The sequence below is a fragment of the Cupressus sempervirens genome, chromosome 8, assembly GCF_028749045.1.
Source record: "Cupressus sempervirens isolate cs-2001-9-10 chromosome 8, ASM2874904v1, whole genome shotgun sequence".
NCBI lineage: Eukaryota > Viridiplantae > Streptophyta > Pinopsida > Cupressales > Cupressaceae > Cupressus > Cupressus sempervirens.
In genome coordinates, this window is record NC_143125.1 from 518,158,824 (window position 1) to 518,164,823 (window position 6,000).

A 6,000-nucleotide genomic window follows, 5' to 3' on the forward strand; every position below is an offset into this window, starting at 1 on the left:
AATCCCATATCAACAGCAAGCCTTGCAGCACATGCGGCAATATGCGCCACCTCCCCCTCAGCAACCTGTCATCCACCATGCAGCTGCCCAAACAATGTAAAATCCCTATCAGCAAATCCCTCATAGCCATCCATATTCAGTGGCCCCATCTAGCAAATACCTACCTCAAGGCACTCCTACATTGGGGGCACCCCAGCCATCACCTATCAATTCAGAATGGGAGCAAATGAAGATAGCTCTGAAAGCCATCCAAGAAGGGAATGATCCGAAGACATTCAAGTTTGAGAATGTGTGTCCTTACCCATTTGATAGAGCCATTACCATGACACCATTTCCCAAACACTTTGAGGTACCCAAATTTGACAAATTCAGAGGAAAAGGAGACCCTGTCACACATATCAAAGAATTTTACATGCACTGCTAGGACATAGCATACAATGATGTCTTCCTCTTGCGCCTTTTTCCCAAAAGCTTAGCTGGACCAGCTCTTGAATGGTTTTATCGAATCCCCTATGGCACAATTAAAAACTTTGCTAAATTATCTGAGGCATTTGTAGCCCAATATGCCCATCTTGTTGAAACAGAGCTATCAATAGTTGATCTTGTCCACACCAAGCAAAAATGTGGAGAAAGCCTTGCCGAATACCTGCAAAGATGGCAAACCCTTACCACCCGCATATCCTGCACCTTGCCAGAACGCCATGTGGTGAAATTTTTTATTGATAATGCCCATCCTAGCTTGGCTCACCACATGACCATGAACTGTTTGCAAACCTACAAAGATATCAAAGAGAAAGGAATGATCCTTGAGCAAGGACTCATTAAAGATGGTGTGGTCAAGATTTACAAGGAAGCCAACCAAAATCAATCACATTCCAATGACAAGTCTAGGTATTGGAACAAAAACAAGCATGTTGCAATAGATGGCGTCACTGACACCAGACATGTGAATATTGTTGGTCCTTCTCACAACCAGTCCAACCCACCATATCAACCAAAAAATCAAAAAGCTATCAACTACCAACAATAGAATAACCAAAGCTATCAAAACCACAATCCAAGACTCATCTTCCAAGGGTCTAGCAATCAAGCTAATGCCATCAATGTAGCTGCAGGACAAAAGCCTAGATTCCAACCTACACCTAGAAACTATACACCCCTTGGTGAGCCATTGGATGTCATTTTTGAGAAATTAGTCAAAGAAAACCTCATCAAATTTCCTCCTACCCAGCAAATTGACCCAAGCCAATCCAAATCTGGATGGTACAAAGATAATGAGTACTGCAAATTTCATAGGGTAAAAGGTCACACTACCCTCAGATGCATGAAACTGAAAGACTATGTGCAGGACCTCATTGATCAGAAGGAAATCACTGTTGGTGCCCAAACCTCTCCCAATGCAAGCTTACAAATCTATCAAAATGCTTTTCCTCCACACCACAACCAAAATCCTGGAAAAGCACCTATCCAAACCAACAACAACAACACCAACAACCATTAGCCAAACCAACAGTATGGGAAGAACAATGACCACACTTCATCCTATATAGACTATGGTAGCCTTATAGGTTGTATATCCGAGAAAGATCCTTCCGTCAATGTTATCAATATCCAAGGACCAAACAATGAGTGTGCAGTCACCACTCGAAGAGCACGATTTAACATCGCAGGCCCACCTGTTACACCAACACCATCAGCTCCATCAAAAAGCCAGTACAATATCTTGGAACACCTTGGGAACATGCCAGCCCAAATCTCCATTTTAGACCTTCTTCACACTAGTCCTGTGTACAAGAACATCCTTGACAGTGCTCTCATAGAATCTCGTGTCCCTTCTGATATCAATGCTACTGATTTTCGTAATCTTGTTGGACACCTCTCATCCTCATGTGCCCTATCGTTCAAACCCACCGACATACCCATGGTCGAGCCAGATCACACCCTTCCGCTTCGCATAGACATCATGGTATCCAACTTTGCTTTAAAAAGAGTAATGATAGATAATGGATCAGCCTTGAATATTTGCACCCTAAAATTCATAAAATAGGCTAGGTATACTGAGGCAAATATCATCAGTGAGGTTATCACCATCAAAGCTTATGACAACTTGGAAAGAACCACAGAAGGAACTATTTTGCTGCCAATCAAGGTTGGGCCAGTCATCCAAGAGACACTCTGCCATGTTATTGATCTAAATCTACCATTTAACATCCTCCTTGGTCGCCCATGGATTCATGCCATGAAAGCCATTCCATCCACTTACCATCAGTGCATCAAATTTCCGCATCAAGGCACTGAGGTAACCATCCATGCCGATCCAGAACCCTTTGCTTACTGCAATGCGGTTGAAGCTTCATATACAAACCATTTCCCTGGAATTGATATCAGCACATCCATCGCCAGCTCATCCCACACTTATAATGACCTAGAAACCATCCTCGCCTCTACCCTGTCTACCGTGAAGATCAATAACAAAGGTTGTGGAGAGTATAGTCTATCAGATGCATTTGCTTTCGAGGCACTCCCACTTGATCCACATGCCCATGGATGACTGCCATATCACAAAGCTAAGGAGGTTCCACCTCCTTGATACAAACAGTTTGGCCCAACAACCTTTGTATCCTCAAAAATCCCTCTTCATGAGGAGCTCACTCCAGATATCAACAAATGGTTACATAAGGATGCACCTCAAATAAATCAAGCACGCCTTGATCACTTCAGCCAAAAGTATCCCCAAGAACATAAGCTCATCACTAAAAAATGGAACTATCAAGGTGGTGGTGTAGGACCAGAAGAAAGAGGCATGCAGTGCCCCATCGACGCACATAAGTGGGAATTGAAGTCAGGTCTTGGCTTTGGAATACCCACAACTGGGGGCACCAATGAGAACGGTCACACTTTTTTGAACATTCACCGCAACCTTGTCAAAATTGAAGACATTCCTGAGGAAGTTGAAAAGAGAGCCTACGACGATATCCTAGACCAAATCTCCCTTGGAGACTCTGTTATCCAAGAACTATCCATCCACCTCATTGACCTACCACTCACCCATCCACAACTCATAGATTGGGACCAACCAAGTGTCATACACATCGATGAGTTCACATCAGAGGAGGCACTTCTAAGATTCATGGGAGCTGAAACTCCTCACAAGAAAACAAAGCCAGATTCTACCTATATCTACAAGCTAGATCCCAAGGGGTATTTTGGAGAAAATCCCCAACCTAGTTCCGATACACCCAAAACTGGAACTAAGGTGAATCTAGGACTAGCTAAGGCAACGAAGAGAACCCCTCAGCAAGAAAATCTAGAAGAACATGAGGATTTAGCATTGCCTCCTCAAGATAATCGACCAGATGTGTCTTCTATTCTAATTGAGGATACTCGAGAAGTCAACATTGGTTCATCAGAGATCCCCAGACTTGTCCACATTGCTGCATCCCTATCACAAGACCAAGCTAACCTCCTCTTTGAGGTTTTAGGAGAGAACATTGGCCGATTTGCATGGTCATATCAGGACATGCCAGGACTTGATCCAAAGCCTGTAGTTCATCATCTTGTAGTTGATCCAAAGATCAAGCCCGTCAGACAAAAGCTTAGAAAAATGCACCCCAAGGTGGCATTATTGGTCAAAGCTGAATTAGAAAGAATGTTAGCTACTAACGTTATCCGACCTATCGACTACTCAGAGTGGATCTCCAACATGGTCCCTGTCACTAAACCTTCCAGTGACATCAAAATCTGCACTGATTTTAGAGATCTTAACAAAGCTTGTCCAAAAGATGAATTTCCCTTGCCCAACATAGATATGATTGTAGATCTTACAGCTGGACATGAAATTTTGTCCCTCATGGATGGATTTTCTGGGTATAATCAAATCAAGATTGCAGAAGAGGATCAGCATAAGACAGCATTCACTACCCCTTGGGGAACCTTTTGCTACAACATGATGCCTTTTGGCCTAAAGAATGTTGGGGCTACCTATCAAAGAGCTATGATAGCCATTTTTCATGATCTCATCCATAGCATTTTGGAGGATTATGTGGATGATATCTTGGTCAAGTCTCATACCTTCATGGATCATCTTGCTGACCTGGAGAAAGTCTTTGATAGGTTAGCCAAATATCATCTCATGCTGAATCCCAAGAAATGTGTCTTTGGGGTCACATCTGGCAAGCTTCTAGGTTTCATAGTTTCTAAATGAGGTATAGAGATCGACCCCAAGAAGGTCAAGGCTATCTTAGACATGCCTCCTCCCCAGACACTGTGATAGCTTCGCTCTCTTCAAGGAAAGCTCCAATCTATTCGGCGCTTCATCTCCCAGCTTGCAGATAAGTGTACACCATTTTCACATTTACTGAAGAAGGATGAGAACTTCAAGTGGGATCCTTTATGTCAGCGTAGCTTCAACCATCTCAAGCAGTATCTCATCAATCCCCCTATCTTGGTTCCACCAGTTCCTGGTCGTCCCCTGATTTTGTACATATCAACAACACCTACTACTCTAGGGTCACTTCTAGCACAGCTTGATGACTACAACAGAGAAAGAGCCATCTACTACATCAGTAGAACCCTAGTTGGTTATGAACTCAATTACACTCCTATGGAAAAAGCTGGTTTGGCAGTTGTTTTCTCAACTCAAAAGCTTCGCCATTACATGCTAAGTCATACCATCCAACTAGTCTCCAAGATTGACCCTCTCAAGTATATGCTCTCTAAAATAGCACTTACAAGCCGTTTGGCCAAATGGGTTATGCTCCTTAGTGAATATGACATCCAGTATGTGGATAGAAAGGCAATCAAAGGGCAAGCTATAGCAGATCACCTAGCTGATGCACCTCTAATAGATGCTTATCCATTGATCACAGAATTTCCAGATGAGCATATCTGTCTAATTGAAGAACAACCCCCATGGAAACTTTATTTTGATGGCTCATACACATCTCATGGATCAGGGGAAGGAATATTGTTGGTCACACCTCAAGGAGATTACATTCCAAAAGCCTTCAAGCTACAATTCCCTAGCACCAACAATATAGCTGAATATGTGGCTCTCATAGCAGGATTAAAGATAGCTACAAAATGGAACATTGTTGAGCTACAAATCTTTGGCGATTCTCAGCTCATCATCAAGCAAGCCCTAAATGAATATCAAACCAAAGATGAAAAGCTATTACCCTACAAAGAGCTGGTTGATCAGCTAACCCAACATTTTACAAAGCTTTAGTTTACACAAGTGCCTCGAATACAGAACAAAGCAGCAGATGCTATGGCTACTATAGGCTCGCTCTTGGAAATTCCCCAAGCAGCTACACAGTATGAGTTTTTAGTGGAGCAGCTCCTCACACCCGCCTATGCGAATGAGGATTCAAACCGTGTTTGTATCTTGGTTGGTCCCCAATCCCCTTGGTACCATGAGATTCACGCTTACCTTAATGATGGTATCATATCCCCTCACCTCACACGTACCCAACGCCAGAACCTCATCCGAAAATCATCCCGCTATGTTATCATAGCCAATACCCTATATCGTCGGGGTTATCACGATACTCTCTCTTGATGTTTAGACCAAAATGAGGCCGCGATGGTGTTAAAGGAAGTACACTCTGGACTTTGCGGTGCCCACATGAGTGGTATTGTCCTAGCGTGACAAATCCTTAGAGCAGGCTACTATTGGCCTACCATTGAAGAAGACTCTTGTGACTTTGTCAGAAAGTGTCTCCCATGTCAGCAGCATGCAAATCTTGTGCATGCTCCGGCATAGGATCTACAGCCTATTGCACCACCTTGGCCTTTCACTTGTTGGGGCCTTGATCTAGTTGAAACTATCACACCCCTCTCATCTGATGGACATAAATGGATAATAACAGCTACAGACTATTTCACTAAATGGGTGGAAGCAGTCCCCCTAGTCTCAGCTACAGGAGTTCAGGTCTCCAAGTTCATCTTGTACCACATTGTTTGCCGCTTCGGCATCCCATCCACCATCTTCACCGACCA